Below are 10,440 nucleotides of genomic sequence, written 5' to 3'. Positions count from 1 at the left end.
AAGGTACTTAAAGGACAGAGTACTAAATGAAGTGTATTTAGAGTATATTGATTACAGCCATAAATTTATATACTTCCTGTGTAGAGAAATTCATTAACATGATCCATTCAGAATTACCATTTTAGATGGTATGGCTCTACATAGAATGCTGGCAAACTCGAGTGAAATTGATTTATTCAAGAGAATTATTCATTTAATTTCCACCATTTAGTATTTATGTTCCCTTTTCATTCATTTATTCATTTCATCTTTATTCATTTATGCATTTATCAAATATTCATTTAAATGAGTTTCATTCTAACTACAGAAACTGTAAGGATGAGATTTGCAGTAAATTTATTCTTTTAATAGGTTTATTCTTGCAAAATCCTCTGAGCAGACAAAGACTGCCTGACCCATTGTGTTCACACCTCTTTAAATTTTTTATGACTTTTCCTTTACCATTTCCTTTCTTAATTTGGATGCTTTCCTTGAATTTCTCTGAATTTCCTGGAATCAACCTCACTAATCTATTTAATATTTGACATACTCAATATTTTTATTCAATGAATGTATTATATATTATGCTGTAGATTTTATATAGTAGTCATTGAAGAAACTTTACTATTCAACAGTCAAACTTGTTTCACACTAGGTAATAAAATGATGCTTTGAGACTAGTTTAAAACTTGTTTAAAACTATTTATACATCACAACATTGTTCATGGACATTTGAGACATTTTTGGGTTCATGATTTTTTTTTTTTTTTGGTTGTTATTTCACTGAAATTAACTTGCTATTTAACAAAGGGCTTCCCCAGTGGCTCACCTGGTAAAGAATCTGCCTGCTAAAGCAGGAGATACAAGAGACATAGGTTTGACCCCAGAGTCAGGAAAATCCCCTGGAGAAGGAAATGGCAACCCACTCCAGTATTATCACCTGGAAAATTCCATGGACAGAGGATCCTGGTGAACTATAGACCATGGGGTCACAAAGAATCGGACACAACTGAGTGCACACAAACTAAATTTCACATTGCTAGTAGAACTGGTTTATTTGATGATAATTGTGCATCTAGTCTTGCTAGTCCAGTGGAGCCTGAAATCCTGTTTTCTCTGAGCTTTGACTAGGTCACATGATGAAGAGCATCTTCCCGCATATACCCAATCTGGAACAGGGACAGAGACAAAGACAGAGATGTACAGAGAATACAGCAATTTTTCTTAACTTTTCATATTTGAATTAGATGTTCAGTTTTTTAAAGTTAGATAACTCTTTTTTTCTTTCTGTATCCCCCAATTTTATCATTGTTGTATTCCTGTTCTTCATATTTATTTGTTCCCAACCACTTTATTTTGGTTTGGTTATTCATTTGTGCTCCCTTCTATGAGTTACTAATTTTGGTTTCTAACCTAGCTTTAGTTTTTCATGCTTAGTTTCATTGTCTCTGTAAACTTAGGATCAGAATCCCTTACTCAGACAATTCTAGTCCTAGAGAATAATGACCAGGCAGTCTACTTTCAGCCCAGCCTAATTCCTTCTCCCAACTCCTTTTGTAATAATGTCGGATAATCATGCAATAAAATATGTTTGAAATTATTATATGGAATTGTTTTCCGATTCAAATTGGTGACCATGGAGAGTGAATGAATGGGCTTCCCTGGTGACTCAGATGGTAAAGAATCTGCCTGCAATGCAGGAGACCTGGGTTTGATCCCTGGGTTGGGAAGATCCCCTGGAGGAGGGCTTGGCAACCCACTCTAGTATTCTTGCCTGGAGAATCCCAGGAACAAAGGAGCCTTGTGGGCTACAGTTCATGGGGTCATAGAGAGTCAGACACAGCTGAGCGACTAAACACATGGAAAGTTAATGAGTTAGCTACCATCCTAGCTAGCCTAGATTTTGAACACCAGAAGGTAGGAGCACCAATATTTACTATTAAATTATTTAAACAATTACCTTCCTTTAAGTTGTTTGTTTGTTTGTTCTATTGGTTGGTTGCTCGGTTGGCTTTTTGTGTATTATATTTCTTGATAAAGGGTGGCAGAAAAAGGTTACAATTGTCTTTCACATTTAATTTTTGAAGTAAGCGTGGATATATACATAAATGCTATAATGTTAACAGGAACGAGTAAGAATATCATGGAAAAAAATGAATATCAATACAGTGGTCAGCTGATAAATTGAACACAAAGTTCCATTTGCCATAAATTGTTCTACAGAAAAGTAGTTTAGAAGAACATTGCTAAGGGGTGCGCAGTTTCAAAACTCAAAATTTAGAGAAAAAGGTAAAGACAAATTCCATCTTACATGCATCATTGTGGTTATCCTAAGTCATAGTCAAAACAAGTGTGCTTGGGTGAAGGAAGATGCCTTAAAAGTGCACTGCCTATTGTTTGTTTAAATTGCTTTTGCTGGAATTAGAACTATATTCAACCATTTTTCTATAGGAATATTTTGAGACTTTGATACCCATTTTTTTTTTAATTACAAGTATGGTTTTAGTAACAGGACCTGTTTTTATAAAAATAATAATTACGTGAACTTCCCTGGTGGTGCAGTGGATGATGCACGTGGCCTGCTAATGCAGGGAACATGGGTTTGATCCCTGGTCTGGAAAGATCCCACACACCACAGGCAACTAAAGCCCGTGCCCTGTCACTACTGGAGCCAGTGCACTCTCGGGTCTTCTAGCCACAACTTACGAGTCCCTATGTCACACCTACTGTAGCCCGAGTGCTGCAACTACTGAAGCCTGTGTGCCTGGAGCCTGTGCTCCAAGACAGGAGAAGTTACCACAGTGAGAAGCCTGTGCACCACAACAAAGCGTGGCCCCCACTCAACTGCAACTAGAGAAAACCTGTATGCAGCAACGAAGACCCAGCACAGCCATAAATAAATATATAAATTAATCTTTTTAAAATTACTTAAAAATAATAATTATGTGATTAAGCAGTATTAATTAAGTATTAAACAGTAGCATTACATGAATTCAAATCCCTGTGATGTCAGTATTCACAATATGGATAAAATGTCTCATGAAGGCCATCTACCCTAGGTGCCATATACTGATGAGAACTCTATTTTTATTTTTTATTTAAATTTAATTTTTATTTTACATTGAAGAATAGTTAGGTTTCTCTGGTGGCTCAATGGTAAAGAATCTGCCTGCAATGCAGGAGACATGAGTTCAATCTCTGGGTCAGGAAGATCCCCTGGAGAAGGAAGTGGACATCCACTCCAGTATTCTTGCCTGGGAAATGACATGGACAGAGAAGTCTGGCAGGCTACAGTCCGTGGGACTGCAAAAGAGTTGGACACAACTTAGCAGCTAAACAACAACAACAATGGTTGGTTTATACCATCATGTTAGTTTCAGGTGTACAGCAAAGTGATTCAGTTATACATAAACATATGTCCACTCTTTTTCAGATTCTTTTCCCATATAGGTTATTACAGAATACTGAGTCGAGTTCCTGTGCTATACAGTAGGTCCATGTTGGTTATTTATTTTATTTATTATAGTGTGTTTATGTTAATCCCAAACTCCTAATTCATCCCTCCTCCTGCTTTGGTATCCATAAATTGGTTTTCAAAATCTCTGAGTCTATTTTTTATTTGGAAATAAGTTCACCTACCCTAGGTGCTGTGTACTGATGAGAACTTTAATTAGCAACAGAGAGAGCTTGGAGAGATTTGAATTGGCCTCTTGAGAGATTGTGGTTTGCTATTTTTGTTTTATCCAAAAGTAATCAAACATTGCATATAAGCTATCAAGTATGTAAACACACATCCCTTGTGTTTTATTCTTGACTCAGTTAAAGTCTCTTAACTAAATTCTTGCTACTATCTCTTACCTCCTATGGGCCATCTTTCTAGTGAGTCCTTCATTTTAAAAGACTTCATTTTTTGTCAGTTATAAATTCCATGCACAGCCCCGAGAACTGTCCTTCACAAGAGCAAGACCTGTCCCCAGATTTATCAGTATCCTGAACATATATCCTCTACTTCAGTAACTGAATCTGAACAGATGACATTCTTTTCAATGTCTCTATGCCTTTATACATGTTGTTCCTTTGCCTAGAAGTTCCCACCCTCCATGTCTGGCAAATTCCTCATTTTCTACAGTAACTCATGCTACCTCATTCATACGGCTGTCCTTTATAGAGTTAATTCCTAAAGATAATTACTGCCATATGTTGTTCCAACATGATTTTATTCACATCTTTAATATTTTTATGTAATATAGAGAGAGTACACCATAGTGGTTAAGATCATGCCTTTGACTCAGTAATTCTCAGAGCATAACCTTGGGCAAGTTATGTGAGCTCTTTAATTTCACCACCTGTAAAAAGGGGGTGATAATATGAGGTCAAAGGTAGTCCACTCCTTCCTGTTTCAACTTTGACATGTAAAGAGCTGAGTCCACATGCCTGTCCTCACAACTAGAAAAAGTTAAACAGACTGAAAACTGATTACTTTTCTTGTACCCATCACGGATCTAAAGTTGCAGGGCAAACCACTGTACTAAAATCTGGAGAGACAGATTCATCTGGAGAGCCAGAGATCAGAGCTGCTTACCTGGAGCAAAAGTCATTGAGGCAAACAACTGAGAGGAACACATAAATGATACTGTGGATGAATTGGGAGTGGCTGCGTATGGACTAGTATGGGAACTGAGAAACTCCTAGGATCAGCAGTCACAGGAGAAGGCTATACTTTTATAGGCTTTTCTTCCAGGTAAAGTACAGAGGAGTCAACTTAAAGAAGAGCTCCAAATTCCAAGAGCTAGAACAATTTGAGTAACAAAATAAAGTAGGATTAGATTTTAATATAAAGTATAAAGTAAATATAAATATAAAGTTATGGCAAACCTAGACAGTGTATTAAAAAGCAGAGACATCACTTTACCAACAAAGCTCCCTATATTCAAAGCTATAGTTTTTCCAGTAGTCATGTATGGATGTGAGAGTTGGACCATAAAGAAGGCTGAGTGCTAAAGAATTGATGCTTTTGAATTGTGCTGCTGGAGAAGACTCTTGAGAGTCCCTTGGATAGCAAGGAGATCAAACCAGTCAATTATAAAGGAAATCAACCCTGAATATTCATTGGAAGGATCAATCCTGAAGCTAAAGCTCTAATACTTTGGCCACCTGATTCGAAGAGCTGACTCACTGGAATAGACTCATGCTAGGAAAGACAGGAGAAGTGGGCAACAGAGGATGAGATGTTTGAATGGCATCCCTGACTCAATGGACATGAGTTTGAGCAAAATACAGGAGATGGTAAAGGACAGGGAAGACTAGCATGGTGCAGTCCTTGGGGTTGCAAAGAGTCAAACACAACTTAGTGACTAAACAAAAAGATAAAGTAATAACATCAGTCCATAAGTGACATAAATAAATGATTGAATTAATAAATGAATGGTAGAGAATAGGCAACTCTTACATGTAGAAGAGTTTATATATTCAAATAATTTATGTAACTATTTTGATCTGTTGACTTGCAAATTTTCTTCAAAAAGAAATCTGAAAACACTCTACCTCAGCCAGGTAAGCAACAGTGGTAAGTCATTTTAATATATTGTACCTTTCATATGATGAATGAATGACACTTTACTTCTGTGATCTTTCTCTCAGCAAACCATAATCTCAGTTTAGTAATGAAAAAAGCATGAAAAAAATTCCAAGAGTAGGGTATAAAATAGAACACCTGACCAGTACTCCTCAAAATTGTCAAGTTCATTAAAAATGAGGTACATCAGAGATACTGTTGAAGCCAAGGGAAACCTGAGGAGATATAGTAAGTAATGTAATGTGGTATCCTGGATTGGATTTTGGAATTGAAAAACAACATTAGGTAAAACTAGGAAAATCTGAGTCAAGTACAAACTTTCAGTTCATTTCAGTCATTCAGTCATGTCTGACTCTGCAACCCCATGGACTGCAGCATGCCAGGCTACCCTGTCCTTCACCAATCCCTGGAGCTTGCTCAAACTCATGTCCATTGAGTCAGTGATACCATACAACCATCTCATCCTCCATCATCCCCTTCTCCTCCTGCCTTCAATATTTCCCAGTATCAGGGTCTTTTCCAAAGAGTCAGTTCTTCGCATCAGGCGGCCAAAGTACTGAAGCTTCAGCTTCAGCATCAGTCTTTCCAATTAGTATTGAGGACTGATTTCCTTTAGGATTGACTTGTTTGATCTCCTTGCAGTCCAAGGGATTCTCAAGAGTCTTCACCAACATCACAGTATTATTAATATATCAGTATTGGTTCATTGAATGTGAAAAATGTAACATTTATGTGATGTAAAATTTCTGTGATGGTTAATTTTATGTGTCAACTTGACTGGAACACAAGATGTCTAGAAATTTGGTTAAATATTATTCTGTGTATGTTGGTGAGGTTGTTTCTGGATGAGATTTACATACAAATCAATAGTGAGTAAAGCAGATGGTCCTTCCCAATGCCAGTGGGTCCCATCCAATTCTCAGGAGGTCTGAGTAAAATAAAAGGCAGAGTAAGGGAGAATTTGCTCTCTGCCCAGCTGTTTTTGAAGTAGGATCTGGCTCTTTTCCTGCACTTAGATTGGAATTTGCACCAGTAGCTCTTCTGGGTCTCGAGCTTGCAGATGGCAGTTGATGGGACTTCTCAGCCTTCAGAATCACATGAGCCAATTCTTCATAATAGATAAATACATAAACATATAGATACATATATTGCATGTATATATGTACCCTGTTGATCTGTTTCCCTGGAGAACCCTGACTAATACACATACTGAAGTAAAATGCTAATATTAAGACAAATTTGGTGTGAGATATGTGAGAAATCTGTACTCCTTTTCCATTTTTCTGTAAATCTAAGACTATTCGAAAACAAAACAGTTTATTGAAAAAAAAGTTGAATATTGACAATTCAATATGGTAATTGATAATTCAACCATAATAATGGTTTTCTTTATTCTTTACATGATTGTAACATAGATTTAAAGGGGTTAATCAATGTAAACTTCTTAGAATAATGCCAGGCATAAATTAAAGGTCAATAAATGCTATTATTATTAATGTATCATACAGATTTATTATATCAGGTTTTCATTATTTTTCAATTTTTTCCCTGAGTCTTATTATTATTTATTTAGGTAATCACTGGAGATTGATTTTATCAGTTCTATATATGGCAGCCTTTGGAAATTTAATAAGAATGACTGCTGCTGCTGCTGCTGCTAAGTCGCTTCAGTCGTGTCCGACTCTGTGCGACCCCGTAGACGGCAGCCCACCAGGCTCCCCCATCCCTGGGATTCTCCAGGCAAGAACACTGGAGTGGGCTGCCATTTCCTTCTCCAATGCAGGAAAGTGAAAAGTGAAAGTGAAGTCGCTCAGTCGTGTCTGACTCCTAGCGACCCCATGGACTGCAGCCTACCAGGCTCCTCCACCCATGGGATTTCCCAGGCAAGAGTACTGGAGTGGGACGCCATTGCCTTCTCCAAATAAGAATGGCTCTTATAATTTATTTAATGAAGGTTTATGGAAGCTATCTTTTGCATTTTATACTAGTCTACCTATTATAGAAATAGACAAAGGAATAGAAAATGATTTTAAGGAACCTACAGCTTATCTGGAAAGATTTAATGTTTTATCTTTTTATCATTTATCTTGATATTATCTACTTTGAACTATTTTTTAACTCAGTCTTTCTCCAAAATGGAGCTAGGGAATAAATATATGAGTTAATTTAGGAATAAGTAGAAAGATATGGAAGTAATAACATAATATTTATCATGTAAATAACTCTTCCAATTACACATACAAATTCCCTCCAGCCACACATGTTGAAGAACTGAGTGATCCAAAGTCAAACAGACATTAAGTTGATTTTAAGTCCTTGCAAACTGTGTGCTTTTAGCGTGTCTTAACCTCTTTGTTTCAGTCTGTCCTATGAATGTGTGTGTGTGTTCAGTTGCTTAGTTGTGTCTGACTCTTTGAGACTACAGCCCACAAGGTTCCTCTGTCCATGGGATTTCCTAAGCAAGAATAATGGAGTAGGTTGCCATTTGCTTCTCCAGGGATCTTCTGGACCCAAAGATCGAACCAGTGTCTTCTACTTTGGCAAGCAGATTCTTTACCACTGAGCCATCAGGGAAGCAAGTAATGTATGCTCAGTAAACAACCACTATAATCCCTGGTGGCTCAGATGATAGAGAATCTGATTGCAATGTGGGAGACCAGGGTTCGATCCCTGGGTCGGGAAGATAGGTCCCCTGGAGAATGAACTGGCAACCCATTCCAGTATTTTTGCCTGGAGAATCCCATGGATAGGGGAGCCTGGCAGACCATGGGGTTGCAAAAAGTTGGACATGACTGGGCAACTACATGATGTGATAATAATAATTTATACAGTAATCTCAGCAAGAAAAATGTCTTTTTATTTCTTAATCTTGAACCTTGCAGAATAGTGTATCACTTTTGTGCATTTCAATGTTATTTAGAATATTCTATAATATCTGATACTGACATTGTATCCAACCAGTTCAATTCAGTTTAGTTGCTCAGTCCTGACAGACTCTTTGTGACCCCATGGACTTCAACACACCAGACTTCCCTGTCCATCACCAACTCTTGGAATTTACTCAAACTCATGTCCATTGAGTTGGTGATGCCATCCAACCATCTCATTCTCTGTCATCCCCTTCTCCTCCCACCTTCAATCTTCCCCAACATCAGGGTCTTTTCAAATGAGTCAGTTCTTCACATCAGGTGGCCAAAGTATTGGAGTTTCAGCTTCAACATCACCCTTCCAATGAACACTCAGGACTGATCTCTTTTAGGATGGACTGGTTGGATCTCCTTGCAGTCCAAGGGACTCTCAAGAGTCTTCTCCAACACCACAGTTCAAAAGCATCAATTCTTCAGTGTTCAGATTTCTTTATAGTCCAACTCTCATATCCAACAAGTAATACCAAATTACTTTGTCATTAAGGGAATTTTAGTTCTTTTGCCTCCATTCCCCTCTTTAAAATAGAATTTTTTTTTTTTTTTTTTTTACCTAGGCTAACTCTTAAGCCCCTATATTATATTACTCTTTTTAAACTGCATTTGATACCTGCGGTTAAAATGGAAAATGTTCTGAACCAGTACATTTATTTATGGACTCTTTTTCACCTTCATTAGTAATTTCATTTCTCTCTGATGCATTATTCCTTTGTCGTTAATTTTCTTCATCCCATCTTTAATGTCTTATTTTTATTTTCACTCCTATTTCTCTTTTATTTACCTATTACTATATATATGCTAGACTTGTTATCTTTCTTTGCCAACTCTTTTTGTATTTGCAGACTACATATTATATTCTACCACAGGTCTGATGACATGCTTAGGCACACAAATAATTTTCTGTGTTTCTTGGCCACATTCCTGAAAGCATACAACTTTCATATTTTTACTGGGCCTCTTGCTCATCATTTTCTTTCTCTCTTATTCCAATACTGATGATAAAAAGTCCCCTTACAAACTTAGTTGCCACTGAACGTATACTATCTTTCCTTCTTACCTGATAATTTTTTAGTAAAATTATTATCTAAAACATTTTAATTTTATTTATAGAAGATTATTGATATTAAACTGCAAGTACCAACAGCAAGTTGCTATGCTCTTAAAGGAACAACTCTATTTTATTGCATGAGTCAGTGTCAAGAAATTTTTGGTCTCCAATAACTGCTTTCACAAAGATTAGAGACAACTTAGTGACTGAACAACAACAAAAAAACATTTCTCACTTTGAAGATGATCACCTATCAGATCCCATACATATACACCCAGTTTCTCTTCATGTGGCTTCAGTTGCCTGCAATCAACTACAGTCTGAAAATATTAAATGGAAAATTCTAGAAATAAATCATAAATGTTAAATTGTGTATACCACCATTCTGAGTAGAGTAATGAAATCTCCCACTGTGCCACTCCATTCTGCCGGATCCCCAGCCATCAACATCATCTGTTACTAACATCCAACCATCAACATCATCATGCTGGGTGATCCAGAACCACCCCAAGCAGATGATCCCCCTTTAGATGCACAGACAGAAGGTCAAGAGTAGCCTAACACTACATCACAGTGCCTATGTCATTCACTTGATTTCATCTCACCCTGTAGGCATCTCATCACAAAAAGAAGAAATGTGAGTACTGCTGCTGCTGCTCTGCTGCTACTAAGTCGCTTCAGTCGTGTCCGACTCTGTGTGACCCCCACAGATGGCAGCCCACCAGGCTCCCCCGTCCCTGGGATTCTCCAGGCAAGAACACTGGAGTGGGTTGCCATTTCCTTCTCTAATGCAGCAAAGTGAAAAGTGAAAGTGAAGTCGCTCAGTCGTGTCTGACTCTTTGCGACCCCATGGACTGCAGCCTACCAGGCTCCTCCTTCCATGGGCTTTCCCAGGCAAGAGTACTGGAGTGAGG

The 10,440-nt window shown here is 37.6% G+C and overlaps 1 long non-coding RNA gene across 1 annotated transcript; it reads right to left on the bottom strand.

The window, feature by feature from the left end:
- Positions 1 to 1,008: 1,008 nt before the first annotated feature.
- Positions 1,009 to 10,071, bottom strand: LOC133254571 (uncharacterized). Its single transcript, XR_009738725.1, has 2 exons — positions 9,905 to 10,071; positions 1,009 to 1,148 (listed from the first exon to the last, which is right to left on the bottom strand). It is a non-coding gene; the product is annotated as an uncharacterized LOC133254571 (long non-coding RNA).
- Positions 10,072 to 10,440: the final 369 nt, after the last annotated feature.

Source organism: Bos javanicus, chromosome 1 (genome assembly GCF_032452875.1).
Source record: "Bos javanicus breed banteng chromosome 1, ARS-OSU_banteng_1.0, whole genome shotgun sequence".
NCBI classification, from domain to species: domain Eukaryota; kingdom Metazoa; phylum Chordata; class Mammalia; order Artiodactyla; family Bovidae; genus Bos; species Bos javanicus.
Note: the sequence above shows the minus strand (reverse complement) of the source record. Positions and strands in the feature narration are given on the sequence as shown.